A 22,662-nucleotide genomic window follows, 5' to 3' on the forward strand; every position below is an offset into this window, starting at 1 on the left:
TAATTGAGGCTAGGATGCCGAGTGAAATATTGGAATTAATCGCGAAGCTTGCCTCGACTAACGAGTGGAGAGAGCCATCGAGTTAGATCAGTCAACGAATAATGGAAAAATCGATACAATGCCAGACCCCCTCGTTCCCCGTCCTCTCGCGTTCGTTCGTTCGTTCTTTCTTCCTCAAACAAATTCGACGCGGTTTCCTCACCGGAAATTATTCACGCAAAGTTTTCTAAATGAAAATAGGGGCGCCTACGCGTCAACGATAGTGTCCGCAACGCTCGAGAATTTCAAATCCTTTTCAATTATAAATTTAAAGTGGGTCAAACTCAATTTTTACGGTCCAGCCTTATGCGATATTTTTATTTTTTATTATCACCGACGTGCACAATAAATAACGGGGCGGGAGTATCACCCGATCTGATATTTGGCGATAAGAATATTTTGTTAAAAGATACACCACCCTCTCGCGTCGACCTTAATTTGGTCGCCGAAGCTCGGTGAAAGGGAACGGGGTTTAAAGGGAATCCGTTTTCTCGCAATTCAATTTTTCAATTCTTCGGAAACCTTCGAAAACCTACACGCACCCTTCTGGCTTAATTTCCGGAGATTAAGGAAAATTCAATTAATTAAATTAACGAAAATGGGTTAAGCGTAGTTGCTAAACTGCATGGATTTGTTGTTTCGCGCGTGCACGCGTCCCGTGTACTCGTAGACACGTGAAACAACACAGCCTGTCGCGACCATCTCGACCGGAAAATCTCGACTCATTATGCCGCATTTAAGCTTTCCGCTTGCACGCTCGAGAGAGAGTGAGTGAGCGTGGCCCGTGCTCTCAGCCTCCCATCGTCGAAAGGAAAGGGAACGATGACAACATTTTGAATCGCATCGGGATAAAAGTTAACGACTCGTTGATTTCTGCACGCCAAAGCGTTAAAGGAAACTGTGGAGTGGTTGCTTGATTCCGTTCGGAAAGAGACGGTACACTTGACCCGATCGTGCTCGCCGATTGTTAGAATCGAGTTGTTATCGGAGCAGCTCCTTTAATCAGTTTGTCCGCGGGAAATGAGCCACGGATTCGTCTCGAGGAGGTCGCGAACAAAAGTTTCGACGATTGGCTCGACCGTACGTCGAACAGTTTGCCTTCCTTTTTACCAGAATCCTCCTTCTTCTCGAACTCGAGAAAATATTTGCTCCAGTTTCTCCCTGTATTCGATCAACCGCACGATCATCGTTATCGTGTGTGCTAAACGAATTGTTTCACTTTGATTACGGATTGTAATACGGCGCGACGCAGTGTTTGCATCCAATAGAGGCGAAGGAATATTGCTAATAACCGCAACGAGGCGGAAAGCCAGCAATTCCTCGCGTAATAACGTTCCTGGATACCAGACAATAACGCAAACGGTTAAATCGGTTCGGATACGATTTCTCGTGATATATAACAAGCCGAGGGATGCTTCGACTATCAAATTTGTTGCACAGATATTTATAAACGGGATAGAAGCTGGACCGTTTCGATTAAACCGTTCCGTATATTCATGGGTTTCATTAAACCGATTCTAGTATTACTTGGAATTTTCGTTACCGTGAAACGTAGCAGCGGGTCGTTACTTTTATTCAGTCGCAGCTTCGACCTTTTTTCTATGCCACAGCAGTTTCTCTTATTACTCTCGAACGGCTGGCACCTGTTTCAAGGAAATCATTCGACAATTTTTCCCTTTTTTAAACTATCAGCATGAGAATGCTGATCGAATTGTCGCGTCGAATTTACTTTCATCTCGTCTGAAATTTATGTCGTCGCATAGCCGCTGTGAAGACAATGCGTTTAAATATTGAACAACGCGTCCGACGTTCTCCAGCGGTTTATCGATCATAAACCTGAACGACCAATCGAGAGCCGTGTACGTCGACGTTTCGAATCTAGAAATACGCGTACGCTCGAAATTCGAAAAAGTATTCAATCGGCTTTTTCGATCAGGGCCTTAAATTTCGTTTCCCGACCGTCGTATTCGAACAAAATAGGGACGAGAAGAAAAATGGGGGTAACGAAATCCGTGCGCGATCACGGTCGACGGAGGAACGGCCGAGGCACGACTTTGACGAAACGCTTCGCAGCGGCGAACGTGTAACGCGACCTCGATGGATCGAGATAAACTTCCGCGGGACTCTGCCCCGATACCTGCATCTTTCCTCCTCTTTCGGACATCCCCATCGTCGTATCCCGCATCGAACTTTATCTCGCCTCGACGAGATGCCACGGCGGCGGTGAATCGTTTCTCTCCCCGGATCCAAGACCTTCCCCTCGGTTCGTTTCCGCGAATCATTTTAATCGGGACGATCGATTCGGATAGACGCGAGACCGAGGAGGGTTACGGCTTTTAGCAGGTAGCGCGGCGCGGTTTTGCCAACGAGGATTAAATCGAATCGAGGCCGCGGGGCGGGGGTGGGATTTCGTTAGACGGAGCATCGCGTGTCGGTGGCTGTCTAGTGGAGTTCGGGAAATTTTATTCGAATAACGAGCAAGGACCGCGGATTAACCGCGGCTGGAGTACCGTTTATCCTCCTTGAGCAAATTGGGAGAGGGAACGTTTCCGCGCGAATCCAACAACGATTCGTCGATCGTGTACGCCAAGGATGCTGAGATCTATCCAATACCCGAGCGTCTAGCATCGTAGGTATAGTTTATCGAGGTTCGCCTAGGGACCCGAGGGTATAGCGATTCCCTTCTACGATTAAAATTTGATGGCGTTAACAGTTAGTTTTCTTTTTTACGGTCCGGTAATTGCGCGTCTCTTCGGTCCGGGAATCGACTTAATTACAGGGAAAACGCCGCTACTCGAAGAGAGTTTCGAACACTCGACGACTATCAAAAAATGCGGGATTTTAGATTTTTATTTTAGTGGACTAATATCGGGAACTCGCGGTTGATGCGCGGAGATTGTTTTAATTAGTTGAACCGTCCGGTCGATCGAAATTAACCGCAGCTGCCACTGGTAGACGCGGAATCGGATCGACGCATTCTCCTATTGTCCGTGTTTCGTGTTTGGAGAACGCGTTTGCGGGCAAGGGCGCTCGGTAAATAGGAGCCGTGGCCCTCGTCCAATTTGCTTAATTAGGCACTGATTTCGCCTTCGATTTACAAATATTTTCGCAGCCGTGCACGCGCCGGTTTACAATTAATTCTACAGACTTTTTAACCGCGTGGGAAATAGATATTTTTGCTCGTAACGAGGAAGAACCGCAGTGATTAATAGAATTAGCGGTAAATAGCACGAGTAGTTCGGACAGGGATGAATTATATCCGGCGGAGTGCGTCCAATTACATACATTGCATCGGGGGCCATTATTGCCGTAGCCGTAAGAGGAGTCACCGCGCATCCCCAGAGAACGGAAGTCCATCCATCTCCAGGAATTCAGATAATTGTCCCGCCGATTAAACTTTTATCTGAAATTCATACGAGGGACGAGGCCCTGTCCATTAACGCCGGACGAATTTCATTTGCGCTCATCTAGATATGGCAAAAATTCACGTGAATTATTCGTGCGCGTGCAAGACCGATCTGGGAACGGGACGAAGGAGCGCGTGGGCGCGTAGTAATAATTGCGGTGATCGGTCGGGCTCGTACAACAATTATTGTAGAATTAAACGGGTCCCACGGGAGGGGCAGTCTTAGCGAATTACGGGCATGCTTGGAACGATTATTGCCGCATTAATTTTGTCTTGTGCGGCTTGTTGCAGGTCCGAGGCGCGAAATAATTTGAAGCAACGACTTGCCATCGGTTCCTTCCACGAAAACGGCCTCCTATTATTAGGCCGCCGCTAAATACCAGACAACCGCAATAAGCAACGCCGACCGTTCCAAAAAACAAGTAGGTACACGTACGTGTAATACGTAGGTACACACACGACCGCGCGATTCCCTTTCCCCTTTGTTTTACGTCTCGCCCGATTCTTTTTATCTCCCTTCGTTCGTACGCTGCCTCTCAAAAGTTTAAGCCCGCCGTTCAACGAGAACAAAACCAAAGGATTCCTCGAGGAAAACACCGCGAGTGGACGTTGAATTTTTCTTCGCTCGACCAAAGTACTCTTTTTGATGCTTGCGTTTCGCTCCTCGACTTTATTTCCTTAATAATATTTCACGCTTCCGGCCGGTACTTTTGACCGGCGCTTTACCCCATTCGCACCGGTCCGGAGCGCGTCTCCCGTCTTCGTCGCTCGTTAACTCTTTCCTGGAGGAAACGCTAGGCGCGGCCTCCGTTATTCGACGGTGAAATATTCTCCACGAATTCTTCTATTTCTACGCTAACCCGTGCGAAATAACGAGCGCGAGAAAAATATGCCGACGCGTCGCTGCCTCCGTCTCTTCCTCTCTCGAGGAATTATTAAGAGTGAGATAGAGAGATAGATAGATAGATAGAGAGAGAGAGAGAGAGAGAGAGAGAGAGCGTACGATCACAGCCTCTCGCTTGTAAATTGTAAATCGTTCCGCCCGAACTCGAACGCTTCTCAAACGCGTTTACATTCCAAGGATAAGGTATTAAGAGTACTCGAGCGTGTATAGATCAGACGAATGCAACGCGTTTACTCCTGTTTTTCTCATTCCTCCGCTGCAATCTCTCGAGGTTTCACCATCGAGAACAACCGAAAGCGACGAAAATTCGCGAAAGCATGCAAATTGCGTTACTACGATAATGGCCGTAGTAAATAAGCAAGTGCGGGCCAAATTATAGCTGGCTGTGTGTGCAGCCCCCGTCCCACCTTTTTCGGCGCTTTTGCTTAGGATAGGAGGGGGTGGAGTTTGGGTTGAGGGGGGCAGCTGCCGAGACCACTTAACTTAACGAATCCTGCGGATAAAGGGTTACGCTCGGTCGCACAAAGGAGAACGCTCCTAAAAAATATAATTAAATGCTTTATTCATAACTCTCTTTCGTGCCGCTCTTCTTACTCGTCTCACCCTGTTTTTTCACCACGCGGAGGGGAGGATGCAAATGAATTTAAAGCGATTGTTCGTCCCGGGAAACGCGATGCCACTCGCTTTATTAGGGAACGCGAATAAGTTTGTCAATTTCCGTATACACCCTCGTTTGTAAGTCTCAGGGCCCGTCGCGAAATGTATCAGAATTTGAAATACTTGCGGGAGTTCTCGATGGGCGACGATCATCGAAACGATTCGAAAATGGATAGAGGATGCGAGCGATTAGAAAAAATAACAGTCGGGCGATTGCTTGGCGCAGGTGCGAGGGTGGCCAAATTTATCGGGAAAACAGGGGACGCGTGTCGGGGAGTGGATGGTAAGCAGCCAATAACGACGCGGAGTTAGGGAAGCGGCGAAAAACTCGTGGTAGAAGAGGGAGAGGGACAGAGAGAGAGAGAGAGAGGGCGGATATCAGAGTCGACTACCGGTATTCCGGGGGCTGGTTTTTTCACTCCTACCCCGTTCTGTCAGCTTGCTCGTCGAAATTACGTTTTCGAGTCACTTCGCCAAACGAGATTTGTCTATGCATCGGAAGAGAGGAGCGCCGGTTCACCCTCTGTCGACGGAATTTTTGCAATACGCTTTTGAATGGCCGTGTGCCTTGAGCTTTTCACCGGAAAGCGAGCTCGGGCGTCCATGTAGGCCACGTATACGGGAAGCGAAACTGTACGATGGGACCTAGAGAACGGAGAAAGCTACGGGTAATAACTATTCCCTCCTGAAACTGGTTGCCGCCGCCGCCGCCGCTGCCGTCGCCGCCTTGTAGGAAAAGCGGTCCCGGTGCAAATTGAACGGTACCGGTCGAGCATGTAATTTGCACCTAACAAATTCGTTACCGGAGTTCGTTCCGGGGACCCGGTTAACCACGTCCGAGTGTGTTAAACCCTCGTCGCGACTTCTCCCGTTCTTCGATCTCGTTATATACCCGTCAGAATCGTATCTGCCATAACCGGGAGCTTAAAGGCTTGCCAGGGGAGGCGTCGAAAGGAAGAACCACAGGATAGCTATTATGCCATTCCGCTCCGGCTTCCCGATATTTTCTTCAACGAGGGGGACTGAGTTATTCGTAGTAATAATTATTCTTCTCCGGTACATATGCGGCCCATCCCTATCGCCCGACGCATCGATGAGGGTTGGTAGCCAAGGGTGATCATCGCGTAGCAAACTTTCTATCGTACAGTCTCAGGAAAAAGTACGACGTATTTTCGTACTTGGAACAATTTCTTTCGCACGTTGAAGATGCATTAACAGTAAAAGTTCGGATGAGATATAACGTGGAAAGGAGAATGACTCGGTGGCAATGTCGGTCGACCCCCACTCAGGGGATTAGTTTACGATCTCCGCATTATTCGCAGCGAGCGTATACAGTCGCACGCGCCTCGGTATCGAACGAAAACGGCGCGGCGCGGCGTCGCGAGGGATGAAGCGGGAGCGTGGGGCGAGGATAGGAGCCAAAGCACACGGTAGGACGTGTGGGAAGAAAGATGACGGATAAAAAAGGACGCGAGAGCATGATCGGGACGGAGGGGCGACGTTGGCGTAATTCCAATGAACGGAGAGAAAGGGGAGAACGGGATAGACACACAGGTACGCGTCGCGACACAAAACGGGTCCAGTCATTCTCGAAATAGGCGGCTGGAATGCCTCGGTGGTGCGCGAGATAGAGACGGACGCTCGGTTGGGGAAAAAAAGGAAACCGAGAACGCGACACGAGAAAGCTCGTCGTCTCTCTCTCTATCCGTCCGTCCGCATCCGTCTCGTTTGTTCCGTTCTTGTTCGCTTCTCGATTCTCCGTTTCTTTATAATGCGAACCGCGGAGAGGAGCCGAGGGTAGGGAAGGGAACGAAAGGAAAGGAGAAGGCCACCCATGTCTGGAGCACGGGCACGATCTTGGAAGGCGCTGAGCAGCGACAAAGGGAGAGGAGAACGACAACCGGGCCACCGAGAAAGATACCACCGATGCCATTTAATAGCTTACCTCGGAACGTTTTAGATAATGACTGCTCGGACCTCCGAGTGCCTTCTTTCGTTTGATTCCGACCGTGCCGGAGGGGTGAAAGGGGAAATCGTTCTCTCTCTCCCGGAGAAATAAAGGGAAAAACGAATGGGTATGGATACGTGGCTGAAAAGGGAAGAGCAACAGCGATTTATAACTCCTCCTTTAGTTTTTTCTAAACCTTTTACGTGCGTTCAAAGGGTAAAGTGAATAGCGCGCGAACAGGTGCGACATTTTTCTTTACGCCGCCCTCGCCAAATTACACGGGACCCGTGTACCTCCGAATCTGTGAGAGAAACTTAGAGACGGTAAACGAGTCTTAGAGACGAGAGGAAACAAGCGTTGACAACGCGATCGGTCTCTCCATTTTCCCCAGAGTTTCCTCGTTGACCAGGCGAGCTGGAAAACTCGGTGAAGTGAGAAACATGGCGTTTAGACGAAACGAGGAAAAAAAGCGGCTGCGCCAGGGAAATGTTTTTCGCATTCGTTTAAATTGAAATGGGCCCGCTGCTGTAGCTCAATAGTGGGAAGCGTTGAAAACGCTTAAACTCGCGATGGCTGTTGGCAAACTTGTCTTTCTCTTTTCCGCGAATCAAGCATTTTTCCTGCATGGCTACTCCTCCGTGTACACTCTGTTCCGTACAAATTTTCATAATAGATGCCACTGTTTCTCGAGTGCGACCATTTGCGTTCCTCGTTTTTCTCTTTCCCTCTGCTTCCTGTTTTCGTATATTTATACAGTCCACTTTCCGAGTAATGATTCTTGACGCGCCCGTGCTCTAGAAAACGTACAGGTCGAGTCAATGAGAAACGGTTACGTGAAATAACTGATCAGAATTTCGTGTTCGACGAATATTGCGTTATTTTAGATCAGACGGTGGCCTCTAATCGGTGTTTATTCGATATTCGTTGCGCGTTCGTGCACGTATCGATGAGTCGTTAAGTCGCCGATTAATTGCTCGTGACTAATTTGGGCAACGAGGTTTGAAAGATCTCGGTTTCCATCGAATATCGATAGGCGATGCATCCGCAATATTAAGTAACTCGCTTTTAACCGATAAAAACGTAGCGGTACGTGATTTTCAGTTTATCGGTTAGTGGACAAAAAACGAGGCGGTACGTGATCTGCGGTGAACCGCTGCGCGACAAAAAGGTTTCATACCGCGTAATTCACAATTTGCCGCGGACCGCGAAAAAAGCCTTACTTGTACGTGATCTTAGATTTCACCAGAAACGGATAAGTGACCCGTGAAATCGCGTACTATCGCATTGGTCACGACTCGTGTAGGACTCTTAACGGTACGTGACGAATTCCGAGGGAAAAACTTAAGGAATTGCACGAAATATCTTTGCAAACATGGCCATCCTAATTTCGCAAGGCCTTTTTCTTTCTTAACCTACTTGCGAAACGGACTCGCTTCAAATTAATTATTTTCCCCGAGAGAGAGTAAAGCAGTCGCTGCGACGTTCGCACGAGGCGCAGAGAGAATCTCGCGACGCAACAAGCTCGAAATTGTTTAACCGAGAGAGTCATGCCAACCGATAGCGAGCGCGACCGGTCGTGTCTCTCGATGGAAAGCGAGATCGTTAGCCCGAAACGTAATCGTCGATTGAAATGAAATCGTGTCTGCGCGATGGTCGACCGGTTCCACACGTTTTTTTCGCTCTGTCCCGTTTTCCCACGCAGAGGCGCACCTGTGTCACCGGTCCTTCGCGCGATTACGCGAGCGTGTTATCCGTTTTATCGCTGCATCAGACACGCGAGTAAACGCGTGTACGATAACGCGACCCGTTCTAATCCTATCCGGGAATATGTTAATGGAGAGAAATCGTCCTTTCCCATTAGCTTTAAACCGCGAGTAATCTCGGCTATTAAGGCGGAAAATTGTGCCACCGGGATGGAAAAGGAAAAAGGAGGAGGCGGTGGGGACGAGGGAGGGAAAAATCTTTGGCCGTACTTCCCCGTCTCCGTTACCGTCGCGCTGGATGATATCGTCGCGCTCTTCGTCACGTATTCCCGTTCTTCCCTATCATCGCCTTCTCTGCCTTCCTTTCTACGTTTCCTCTCGTCTCCCCGGCGCACCGTGGCTAATCGCAACGTAATTGTACCCAAGAATCCAATTTTACTTTTTTAACTCTCTCGACTTCCTCGCTCCCGACTTTTTAGCCAGTCCCGATGGAAGAACGTCGTTTAGAAGATCCCCGGAACAATTTCGATCCCTCCCGTATTTTAGGAAAGTGTGTCAGTCAATTGTAACGAATATATGCTCCGTTCGAGGACCACGCGGACGTGAGAATACCGAAAGAAGTACGATTTCATCGTGCAGGAAAATCCGCGGTCTGCCGTTTTGAATATCGTCGATCGGCGTCGAAAATTAAGTTGCCGACGAGAATTACGATTTGCATGTATCGGCGATAAATCTCGGTGCTGTTGATATTTCGGCCCGAGTATCTTTCTCGATCTTCGCTTTGTTTCGCTGGAAATTGCCGCCTTCGGCGACGACGGGTTTCATCGCATAATTTGCGGAGAGAAGCCGCGGTTCGCGCGTTGCATCGATACTATCTTTCGATGGTATCAACCTGTGCAGTCCCGCATGCGTTAACCCCCCATGTTCGCCGGTGCTTTACTGGAAAAAGCGATATAGATAAAGCGTGTAGGCAAACCGTATTCGATAACGTTAATGGGATTATTGAAACGCGGCATTAGGTGTCGGATATAAAAATCTGTTGCTACGGACGGAGACAGATGGAAATAGGCAAAGGTACGTCGACCAAGTTTTTTCGCGCTAGATACACAGCGTAGGTGTGTGTATTCTCCTCTCGTTTGGATTTACGAGTTTCTCTCACAAGTGATTTCTAGCCGTGGATCGGATCGGTTACAAGATTTAAGAGCGAAGTAACCAAACACATAAAGCAAAGTTTGATATACGAGCGTTGATCTATTTTTTGACAGAGACACCGTTACCACGGGGATTTCAGACTCCAGATTAACTTTGAATCTGGCTTATGTATTTTCCGATCGTGTACACATATACCCGCGTAGCTACGTCGAAAACTATCGAACTAAACGGTTTACAACTGAAATATGGTTTGCCGGATGGCATGACTTCTTCCTCGACCAAACAGGCTACCTGCATTGCGAATGAAACGTCGAATTCCATAATGGCGAAACTTGCCGGATATCCTTAAATTCTCGCTGCATAGTTATCTCGATAATTTCCCATTTTTAAATTAACGTTCCGGGATCCATTATCTCCTAACTCGGCTTAACTCGTTTTCGTTAACCGTATTTTCACGCTCGATCCGGACCGGGTCACCGAGCAGAGTATTTAAAACGCGTTCCCCGAATCGAATCGGTGCACGGCTTGGGAAACTGCGTTACTCAGTTTCGTTCAATCGAAACGATTACTTTATCGCGTGGGAAAGAAAGGGTTAACTGGTACGAAACGCGTCTTATTGTTAGCCGCGAGCCGGAGTGCTGCATATTAGCACGTCGAACCGCGTTGCTGAGCTTCGATCGAGTGCCTCTTCGCCGAGTTTACACTCATCAGCGTTATGTGTACAATACATCACGGTGATCACGGTTGCGTGCCATCTTATTCGAGCGATGCTTGGTTTGTGTAATCAGCTCGACGCGTTCATGCTTCGCAAATCCGATCCCGTTTCGAATTCCGTTCCGTGAACGTTCAAGAACGAGTTTTAATATCGACGCGCGGTAATCGTAGAGCGATAAAGGCCGACGCGTTCGGCAATTAGGGAACGCGGTGCGCGTTGACAGTGATTAAGACGAGGCAAAACCGCGGCTCTATTTTCGGCCGGTGTTTCGCGTATATTTTTCCCCGTTTAATCACCGGCCGTGTACGACACTCCCATCTGACGCGGTGAGTAATTCGAGCGGGAACGAAACGATTTTTTCGTACGTCGGATCGTGACGGAGAGACCGACGAAAATAGCACCCTACGGAGACAATAGCGCGTGACGACCTCGCCTAACCTCGAGGAGGACGCGCAACGGAATTTTATAAACCGGGCCGCCCTTTCGTCGGTTCACCACGCGCGCTTCCGTTTCTCCTTCGCTCGCCCCCCCTCGGCATCCCACCCGCGTCTTTTTCCACCGGACAAAAACCGTTAATGAGTTCTCGCTCTGACCATAATACATTTACCTCATGGTAATTAATTGCCCACGCAATTACGCGGCGCACGGTCTTTAAATTTCGACGAATATCGAGAATGTTCTCCGCACCGGCACGTTTGAAAAAATACATGCGGTTCCATTAGAGGAAAAAAGTGAACAATGGGAGAAAAAATTGTTACGTTACAAGAGGTGTATTTTGTTTTCATAAATCTCCCATGAAATTCCCGCGGTCTTCCGCGAAATGATTTTTAGCCGAGTGGTTTCGAAAATACGGTTAACGCATGCAGTATTTCCTACCGGGCGATGGAAAAATGTTGTTTTTACGCAAAAACAGAGAAATTTCCCAAAAACGTGTGATCATCGATTCCGACCGGTGGATTAAAACGCGAGACAAAAAGCCAGACGCGTCTAATGCGAGACGGGTTCTCGAAAAGCTTGCGATTGTCACGAGTGCGTGTACGCGCAAGTACCGTCTTTCTCTGACGATGCGTCGGCGTCTGAGGGTGCAAAGATGAAACGGGCGCCGTTACAGTAAGACTCAAAACCGTGTTTAAAGATGAAATGCTGCGCCGTACGCCCGCGAGATTTTCACAGAATCGAACGGTCTATCCGTGACGTCGGTAATTTTGTTGCAAACACTCTGTGTCGTGCGAAGTTTAAGACCGTTGAACGAGGAGGCGACGTACAAAAGGGGGACTTTTGATTCTGTCTGTAGCTCTCCTACAATTAGACGAGCCCCTCGTACTCGTTTCGGCGTTCTCCTCCGCCGCATTCTTGCGGGAGGATGAAAGAGGCGAAAGGAAAGAGAAGCCACGGGCCCGTGAGAGCCCGAGGAAACGATGAGAAACGATTCTGGGAAAGAGAAAAAAGGGCAGACGCGTCTCTGGAGGCATATCACTCCGTCGGAATCGCGACACGTATTTTATACGTGACCGTCCGTGGACGAAATTATTCCTAGTCGCGAATGAAATCTTCGATACATCTGATTTGAAACGTAATCCCTCGGTGAACGCGCGGTTAATTCGAACGAAAGTGGTCCCGAGCACGTATGATTATATCGAAATCGTTTGTGACACGATTCTGTTATTCGACGATCAAGTATCGTTTCACGATCGAAGTAGTTCGCGAGGATTACTAATTTGCAAGGTTTATCTCGTACGGCAGTGTACGCGTGCGAGAGTTCGAATTAAAGACTATTTTCATACTAAAGCAATATTTATTGGATAGACGCGCCCGGAGCGTTTCGTTTTTCAATAATTCGCTGGCATCGGTTTCGGCGGACGAAAATTATCGTTAGGTGAAAATCGATAAATCGGTTTTTGGGATACGTTCCGTTATTCCGGCACGGTATTCAATTAGTACGGTTCGTTCGCGACATTGTAAACAGCAGTAGTTAGCGTTCCCCGCTTAAACGGTTTTCCATGGTGGTCTTTGGTAATTTGTCTGTTAGTTCGATCGAAGGCGCGCAAACAATGAATAAACCGTAATTAGCTCCTTTTGGTAGTCGAGGACGAGGCCAAAGTTTCGAGACAAGGCGCGGCACGCGTCATCCCCTTTAGGAACGAGTCGTGTATTGTATGTGAAACTATTTGTATAATCAGGGAACGTGCGAATGTTGTTCGGAAACATGATAAAACGGTCTTTGATTCCGCGTAACCGAATGAAAGTAGCGAGCGGCGAGCACGACCTCGATGCATCGGGTACGCGTGTGCAGCGAATTTAATTGAAACATTACAAAAGCTCTCGCGGCTTCACTTCAACCGGCGAGCGGATAATTAAAAATGATACAATGCACCGCTGGCCGTTGTTCGTAAACGTTGTTTCGCGTTTCCGAAGGAAGTTCGACGAAATTTATTGGGTCGACGCTATTTTCCTAAATAACGAATTATCTCCAGTCAAATAGAATTAGTACTCGATTAATCAGGTACAAAGGGTTTTAAATAGAGAATTCTGTGAGTAGGGTAACGCGAAAGGAGACCTGGGAAACGCGGCGCAAAGGAGCAAGGGGTGGCTGTGTTTAGATTCGAAACAAATCTGTTACGTACAAGTTAAATGAACTTGAGCGAGTCGAAGGATTCGGGGTTGCGGGTACTAATTTGTCATTCGAGCGTGTTTTGCAAAGTCCTCTCGGTTTCGCCGGGAACCGTTCAGCCGTGAACCGAGCGAAACGAGCTCTCTGGGAAGGCGGCGGCGACTACCTGGGAAAGAATCGAAATCATCTTTATCCCGGTCGCTCGAAATTTCACGAGTTCTCCGGCTGATCGTAGAACCGCAGGACTGTATTTCACCTAATTCCTGGGAGAACTCGACTCGTTTATGGACAGGCAGTACGTTTGCTAAAGCCGCCCGAACGATTTCTTTTATGGACTCTCTATCGATGGCGACCCTCGCGTGTAAGTGAATGTCGCCGAATGAAAGATGTTACGAGGAAACGCGAACCAAAAATTATATCGTTACGATTGAAATCGCGTCCTTGAAATCTCCACCGAGATTACAGAGCAACGTGCGGCACAAATGAAATCTGTACGATTTATCAGGACGGTATTAACTATCGTAGCACGAGTCAATTACGTCCCACGTTACACGGAACGGACTCGACTTTGCCGATGGTTATCGGGCGACAATTTATCAATACGCTTTGCACGGTCGCCTGTACGGTAAATCTCCCTACGCGAGCGATACGCTCTCCTTGAAGCACGATACAATGGAAAACATTTTCCCGAAGAGAAAACTCGAAAAACCGAGTCGAACTTTCGGAACAGGCGTCGAGAGTTTTCCCTACGGAATTCATTATTACGGAACAACGGCGAGATCTTTTCTCCGAAGTTTAATAAAGAAACCAGTTAAAGCTTTCGAGTTTTCGACTGTTCGTCGATGAACCATCGCAGAAAGAAATGCGAAACCCAAACGAGAAAACTCGCGCCCCGCCGGCTGCTTAGAATCGCGGGGATCGCGCATTACCTCGGTCGAACTCTCCGCAATGGACGAGTAGTATCGCTCCGGCTTAATGAAATTCTCCGTCTGCCGGAGGAAGACTCCCCGGGCACGAGTTCGCGTCTTTATCGCGAAAACGGGCAAGGAAAGCTGCCAACTCCATTTAGGGGTTGCTATCATTGCGCGGTCCAGATAGCTACCGGCGCGGCAACCAGCCGAGTCGTTACGCCCCGGAGCGAGCGAGCGTTACCGCGATCCGCGAGCGAACAGCCGCGTTTCCCTTGCTTCCTCGAGGTCCGTGGCCCGATCTATCTCGCCCGGGGTGATCGCGTTAAGGTAATTTAACGATAAACGTGAATATACAGAGCGTCGAGTATACTACGCGTACGAGGGTGTAGGGAACAGAGTTCGCGAGGGATTAACACGAACGCTCGTTCGTCGACTCGCATCTTTTGTTTGAAAAAAGAACACGATTGAAACTAAGGAATGACATTTATGGAAATGGTCATGGCGACGAGGGTTATTGGTTTTCATTGGGTCATTTCCATCTACCATCGGTTTCCCGTTCGAAAGTCTGGAGGGAAACGGCCGCGACGCTCAGAGAAATACCAGCTAGCATTCCGGTGGTAACCTACGGGGAAAACAAATCGTGCGTCACGTAGACGGTTCCGTTCAACAGGTTGAGGAATAGAGGACCTTAGACGCGACTGGTCCGAAAACTGAAGCCACCAGCACGACGCGACGCCAGAAAAGCTCCTCGGTTCCTCGTCTCTTTCGTTTTCCTTTCGTACCGATGCTTTCTTCCTCTCCCGGTAGCATTTCGCTCCCACCTGGCATACAGGTATCCTTTCTCTCTTTGCTTTTCCGCTCCGGCATGGCGGCGGTTTCTTTCGTTTTTCTTTCCTTTGTCCTTTCTCGAGTTGCATCTCCTTTGCCAGATCTCTCGACGACCCGGTTACCCTCGAATTCGAACAGTTGGCCAACCCCCCGAGAGTGGTTCCCGGCGGCGCGACGGGGTACTGCCGAAGCCCCTTCGAGTAGTACTCGTAACATCTCGCTAATACCTATTATATTAAACTCTCGTCGCGAAGGGGGTCGCCGGGCTCATTGTACAGACCTTTTGTTAAGTGTAAACGCACAAAGCCAATTTGAAACGGCGCTTTAATCAAAAGTCGTCATAGTAACCGGTTTGTTCGCGTGCGTGTGCACGCTCGTGCGCTGTCCCGATTAAAGCGAGACGATTGGCTGAAAATATTTGCGTCCCCGGCGGTGATTTACATGGGCCAATTAAGCCGCTCGTAGAACAGCGACGAGAGAGCACAATGCCTTCTTCGAGCCCCTTTTAAATGTAATTTTTAATACGACGTATCCGTGGCCAGTCTCGTTGGCGAAATATTTATTCGCTCCTTCGTTTCGCGTTTTTGTTCGCGCGATCGAGCACCTCGCGGCTCTAATTGGCCCGACAAGTAATCGTTTCACCGAAACGTCTCTGTCGCGGTTCGATCTCAGCTTGGAAAGTGGCCGACGATTTTGATCATGGAACAATATCGTCGAAAGCAAATTCATAGCTCGTGGGAAAGGAATGCGCGGATACCGCGAGGAAGGGGGAAGAATCCTCGGTCGTCGGTTATGGCGAGAGAGAAGACGAGGAACGACGCGAACGGAATAGAAGTAAAAGGAGAAGAAGAAGAAGAAGGAGACGAAGACGAAGAAGGCATAGCAGCGGTGGCATCGTGCCAACGATCGATCGCGGTATACAGCCGTGTGTGGCTTCGGGTTGAACATCGAGGAAGCAACTCGTAGGGAAAGCGCATATATCCGGGGTACACGTTCGCGGAGTGGTCGTCGGGGTTAATAAAACCTGTCTGCGCTCTCTGTATGCACTGCAGATCTAAAGTAAACGTAGTCTATCCTCTGTACCGCGAGACAAGTTGCGTATCGACAGCCTCTTCTCTAGCCTTCCCTCCGATCCACACCGGCGCCGCGCGCCGTTACTCCGTTTTCTCATTTTCTCGAAATTGTTTCCTCCTTGTTTATCCTCCTTCCTTTTCCTTTTTCGTCTGTTCCATCTTTTCCTACCGCCTTCACTCGCTATTCTCTTTGCCTTTCGCTCCGTTTGTTCGACTTGTATCGGACATCACCGGCGCTCTTCCTGTTCGTTCCCGTTTGCAATTTTTTATTTCGTCGCTCTATTTATACTCGGTTTTCTTGTTTTCCCGCCGGCTCGGTCCTCGCGTTAGGATATTAAACCCAGTAATGAAAGAAGAGATCTGGGTCGGAACTTCCTGCTGCACGCTCGTCCTGCTCCGTAGTCGAAGACGGCCGCGATAAGAAAATATCGAATTACCTTAAGCGGCTCATAAATTGGCCTCTACCGGGTATGAATCGTTATCGTTGATTATGACCGACCCGCGTCGATTCAATTGATCGTAATTAATAATTATCAGCTGTAGCTGTTAAATCCTCGCTGCTGATTTTAATTGAAGCTCGTTGTTTTATCTAAGCGATAAGAATGCTGTTACAGTGAAGATTTGCGAGCGATCCCCCCTAGAATGTCTGAGATATTTAATTTTATAACAGCCGGGCCAGAGAGAGAGAGAGAGAGAAAGCGAAAGATGGGTCGGTGGGAAGAAGAGACGGGGAGGTACCGCTTCTATCGCGTTCCCGGCAGGTTTCTCAGCCGAAAACCCGATCCCGAACCCAGCGGCTGAGCTCAACCTCGCCTTCGTCTCTATCCATCGGCTTACCTTTTGCCGTGCGCGTCTTTACGATCGGTTAACTCAATTACCCAGTCTCCGACCGTAACGAAATATTCCGCGAAAATTATATCCCTTTTCCCCGAAGTGATCCGCGATCGAGTTACTCGGATCTACGCGTCCACCGGTGCTTCCTCGTTGTTTTACACGTCCTCGGGCTCGGTTGCTCGTGTCGGTCGTTGCACATTGGCTTTGCAAAAAATGCACAAATATTACGTCGTAAAGAAAAATTGACGATATTCCGGGTTACCTCTTGGCGTGCAAGAATTCTGCTAAAACCGTTGTTTCCCTCGGAGATACGTAGGATTTGGAGGAAGCGGCGTACGAAAGATTTTGGTGGTAAAATCGTGCAAGCACAGACCATAAGAAGGAAGGTATACGTATAATTTTCGCGTAACGCGTTTTGGCTGCGCAAACATAATATTCGACGACGCACGCGTGTGTACGTAACTGCACGGGGTTAGATTCTGGTTCAACTTTCGTCTAACTCTTCGAGCAGCTGGTAAATCGTTGCAGGAAGGCATAATGGGCGAAAAGGGCTGGCTATTCTACGTATTTCTCTCCCGTTCTCTCGTATAAACGCGACGTACGGTTTAATAAAACCCGGCAGCGACGGCTTTTTGGCTACCGAGAACCTAAGTAAAATGCAACCGGAGCTTTTATGTCCCCGTACGTGTACTTACGCGTGTATGCATCCACTCGACGTCGCAACGCGATCTTACTACAGCCTAGACTCTTCCAAGAGTTTTAATGCACCGCCAATGGTGTTCGTACGAATGGCCGCGCTGTGAAAATGAACTTTAGGACAGATTTTTGCCAATCGTTGCGTCGATGCCCCGGTCGAGTAGAAGAGACGCAATGCGTTTTATCCGGAATAGAACTCGTTTCCTCGTATCACCGGAATCTCGAGCAACGACCGTCTTATAAAACGTTCCCAGTTTCCGGCAAGATTTATGATCCGCTAAGTTAATCGTTGCAAGGACACGAGGAGAAGAAACGTCGGACTCGTTCTGCTAGCTAAATAATTGAGCGATCCGGTCGGAACGCATGTAAACACGGGTAGCGCGCGAGAACCTGTTTCCACGATAAAATTAAATCTGCCTCCGTGGCGCGCTTATTAAATGGTACTGTTACGCACAAGAAAGCTTGCGTGTATATACTTTATTGGCGCGTGCTACGGCCTGAAACCGGTTAAACCGTATCAGCTTTCCGGTCGTCGATGAAACACAGCGCGACAACTTCCTAGCCGAATGTAGGTTATCGAACGACGGTCTTGTTCGCCTTATTATTTTCCTTTAGATAAATAAACGATCGTGTTCATCCTTGCGCGTGTAACGAAATGTTTTTTTTTAATTCGTAGCTCATCGGCAAGTGTTCCGTAGTTCCTTAATAAAGATATCAAACAATTATTCGTTGCGAACTCTCCCGAGTCGAGAGAGGGAATCGAATTTCGAAATCGACGGTACGGCAACTTGCCGCGATAAAACTTTCCGAACTAAACTCCGAACGGTGAGCGCAACTGTATCGTCGTACCGTTTTATCGTTTCCTCTCCCGGCGTACGTACCTACCTGCACCGGAAACGATGGAAGCTGTTCGCGTCGAACTTGGCCCGATGCGATGCTTCGAAAAAATGTCTAAGAAATACTCTCGGCTCCCGTGAAAAGAACTTTGGTCCGCGATCGATATTATATCGTTGCGTTAAGATCTCGTTAACCCGGTAGGGGAAGCCTGCCAATCGTAGCTAAACATGTAAACGCGAGCTTGCGAAGTCCGAGAGAGCGAGAGAGAAAGAAAGAAGGAGTTCAATTTTTTTCCCCTGTAAATATCGGCGCGAGGTCGCGGCCCCGTTGAAAAAGAAGGCTCGCGCGCGTTTCCATCGTGAGAGGAAAGACTGTTACGACACGCGTTGACCCTATATGTACCATCTCTGAAGCTAAATTACGTCGGAGCTCGGTAAACCGGTATGACCACGATTGGTAAAGTAAGAGTCGTTTCTGCGTTTCAACGCTGAGGAAAGATTACTAAAGAGTGGCAGTCTTATGGGACTTCGCGTCGCACGAAAAAGTTTGCAATTTTTCACACCCTCTGGAATATATTGCCACCGAAATAAGAAATAGAAAGCAAATCACTATCCTACTTTGTGTAAGATTGTGTCCCTTGAATGTTTTGTCGAAGAGTAATCAAGAAAACTGTTCATTACAAGAAATATTTTTTTTATCCTAGCGAAAAAGGCTTCAGAAAAAAATTTTAGCTCCGGTTACTAGTTACAAGAAAGGTCCTGTGCAATTTCCGATCTAACTCTGCCGAAAAGAGCGATCGCCGACTGTGTTTTGAGCCCCATTAGGCCCCATTCGCTGTCACAACGATTACATGGGCGCTGTCACCCTTTAATAGTATCTCCTAGGTGGTTTCAACTTCCTCGTAACCCGAGTTCAGCCGAGCGGCATCGTTCTCGAGGAGAGTAACGTTTATGAAATAAACTGCAATCGTAACTGTAATCGGGAAAATGTATAAACGGGAACGAGATACGGTTAGAATATTCATTTAAACGGTATACCTCTGCGATTCACCTTGATCAAAAGGTTATACCGTCAAAGGGAGAGGTTCTTAACGTTTGCGAAACGATTCGCGAGACGGAGGAGGGCTTTGTTTCCTGTGCTGTGATTACGATGATTCTTGCGGCGATTTAAAATCATTCCGCGAAAGTTTACAAAGGAGGATTGAAATGGAAGCAGAGTTTAATTTTATTACTCGGACGTAGCGTAACTCTCTCGTAGCGTTGTTCGTTGCGTCGCGCGTCTGCCTGCTGCACCTTTGTTTTTCAAAAGCAGCCCTCGCCCCTCGATGGCGACCGACCCCGCCGACCCGGCAGCTCCGTCTGCGAAACAGAAATAATTCGTTGCGAAACTAAATGTACCGTGAATTCATTAGAGCACGGTGGCAATGGTGCAGTTAATTATTTCCAGGTGCAATTAATTATCTCCACCCGGTGTATCGTCCCAGGGCAAGAACGAAATTATCAACGGTACTTCTGATATTGTCATCCACCCCGCACGGCGTGCCGAGTCCCGAGCGGCGCAATTAACTCTCCTCTTAATTGCTCGAAAGAAACATTTCCGATTCGTAACTGAATGAATCTTTCAACTTTCACGGTAGCTCGCGTTTAGAAAAATACACCCAGAGCATTCCCGTCGATCGAGCCACTGAATTCGTATTTGCTTTCTATTCTGCTGTGATCACTCGAATCGAAACGGTGGGTTTGCTCCGCCGAAAGTGGATCAGAAGAGCTTCGGATACATCGCTCGGCGCTAATTCGTATCTCGTTAAGAATCGCGCATTTCCAAACTGATTTAATAATCCGACCTATCGGCGATCTCGTCGGCAAGCAATTTCCATCCGTTTTGTAGTCACCGTCTCTCCGCGCAGCGGTTCCTCTTCCTCTCTCTCTCTCTCTCTCTCTCTCTCTCTCTCTCTCTCTCTCTCTCTCTCTCTCTCTCTCTTTTTTCGCGCGTATCGATCGCTCGCAGATAGAATTTCGTCGCACGACCGCGTGCAATTTCGTTAGAATGCATTTTCTACACTCCGATAGATCGAACCTTCCCTCTAATCCGTCTTGGCTAATGAACAATCGATAGACGGCGCCCCGTTGCCCAGCCTATCAAATTTCCAATATACACCCTCGTTCAGAACTCTCGGGACGTGTCCATGTGCTTATTGCCTATCGAAAATTCTATCGACTATTCCAAATTAATCGAAAGATTTTTATGAAATCATTAAACAAATCGTACGGTCATAATCGCATAGAAAATCATGAATAATTTCAATGAAATTCGACTGTGAACCAGTGATGCGTCAATTGAACACTACGTATATTCCTGTATTTATCGAATTATAATTCGCCTTTAGAACGCTTTGTATTAAAACCAAATGAATAAAAGATTATTTCGAATGGCACTTGGCATCGATTCACCCTGTACAACGTGTCCTAAAGCTTATGAACGGGGGTGTACGTGCACGGTACGTGTCCCAGTGTCCTCCTCATCGATCGTGCACGAAATGCGCGCGCCTAATTCGTTTAACTCCGTGTGCACGCTTACGTCCATCGCGTTTCTTCACCGAAATTTTTCTAATCCGACAATCCCATTTTTACGATTCATCCGGCATGCAAAACTGGGCGTGGCACTAGACGGTATAAAGTTGTCCGAGGGGATCGGGTCGACGTTATCTTTCGGCTCTTTCTTCGGGCTCCGTTCGCTTTCGGAGCGGTGGCCGCTCGTGAAATTGTATCGCGTAATTGCATCGACGAACGTTTGTTTCGGGCGAAGCGCATAATTGAAACTTGAACGCTGACGCTGTTCTCGCGTGAAAATTTGTTAACTAGATCGAAGCTCTTACCCCTCTCGCTATTTTCTTTATTAGTCACGGGGAGGTTCTCGGCCGACAGAGACTAGCTTATTAATTAAACTGAAAGGATCGGATTCGAGATCTCATTCGGTACGAATACCGATAACGGTGCGAAACAGAGCCAATTTAAATGAAAAATTGTTTTCGACCTCCTAGAGAACGGACCAATTCGTATTATTGACCCGGGAGAAATATTTTGGCACGGCAATCTAATATCTCGTATGAAAATTCGCTTACGCAAACGTCGCAAACAACGCGGCGAAAGCATAAAGCAATCTCGCTGCAGGTTTATTTTCAGCACGAGTAATCGTAACAATAAACTCTCGTGAAATTCATTGAACGTAACGCAGCCTTTGTACAATGGACCGCGTTTCCCCGAAAGTTCTACTGTGTTCTTTTTTTTTCGTCGAGCCAGGAGATAAAGAAATTTACAGGATAAATTTGAAAGCGCATCCGGGCCCAGCTTAGAGAGAGCGGAGATCAAACAAGTTTCCGTGTAATTTTATGGTTTGTCCGTGAGACAAAAATAATGCCGGTTCGATCCAGCGGAGGCTCGCCTCCATTAAGGTCTCTTCCCGCATTAATTCGCGTCTGAATTTATCCTCGGTCGCAACGTCGCTGGTGGGAAAAAAATACCTTGAGCGGTTCGACCTAATTATCCGAGGTAAGATAATAGAGTGACTTCCATTACGAAGAAAATTTTGTCCCGTGGCATCTGGAAGGGAAAATTTTTATTACGCCCGAGGGATAATCTTCCATGGGTAGGTAGCTAGCTCTCGCTGGCTGCCGGTATGCATTGCAAATACGCGCGGGGGCGAGGGCAGCGGGACAGTTAAAAAACGGACGTTAACCGTGCGCTGTAGCGGAGAAGGACGTTAACTGTAAAATACGAGGAACGGGACGACGCTGCATGAGAATAAGGCGAGATGAAACGATAATGAAAATGAAAACAGTTACGTCTCCGTTGCTATCGCGGAAGTTTACGTTAGAGAAAGCGAAATTGCCAATTAGTAGCGTTTCGTCTCGTGTTCGTCCCGCAGAAATGGCAATTCGTCGTTCGTGTCCCTCTTCCAGGGAACTTGAATCCGAAGTGGCACGCAACTCGGCCGCCGCCGTCGTTGCCTACCCTATTTACACGTTAGTCGCTCGCCGCGATTGCTTCGCGATAATCAAAGTCGATCTCACAGACGCGAATTGGCAGGTTTTTCTTTTGAGTAATTAAACGACGAAGCAGGTTCGTCTGTTTCGTTGGACCGGCTTTGTAACAATTACGTTGATTTTTGGCACGCAGCGATGCTGATCTTAAGGATGTATTAGCTATACAGTAAATCCCAAAAGTTTATGTACTTTAGAAAAACGCATTTCCTATAATTAAAAAGAAATCAGACGTAGGAAGAATAATGCTAATAATAAATAGCTACATGCTAAAAAGTATAGAAGAAGATATCCAATTAAGTATTGACG

The 22,662-nt window shown here is 47.9% G+C and overlaps 1 protein-coding gene across 2 annotated transcripts in view; it reads left to right on the top strand.

Moving 5' to 3' along the window:
• Window positions 1–22,662, top strand: part of LOC108629505 (uncharacterized) — an 86,403-nt gene that overhangs the window by 47,851 nt on the left and 15,890 nt on the right. Inside the window, exon 3 of one of the 2 annotated variants that reach the window (XM_018032230.2) lies at window positions 3,737–3,867. The exons of the other annotated variant lie outside the window; for it this stretch is intronic. The gene's annotated coding sequence lies outside the window, so the exon portion shown is untranslated. The remainder of the gene's footprint in view (window positions 1–3,736; window positions 3,868–22,662) is intronic. 2 annotated transcript variants of the gene reach the window in all.

The sequence above is a fragment of the Ceratina calcarata genome, unplaced genomic scaffold (genome assembly GCF_001652005.2).
Source record: "Ceratina calcarata isolate Rehan_Ccalc_2016 unplaced genomic scaffold, ASM165200v1 scaffold569.2, whole genome shotgun sequence".
NCBI lineage: Eukaryota > Metazoa > Arthropoda > Insecta > Hymenoptera > Apidae > Ceratina > Ceratina calcarata.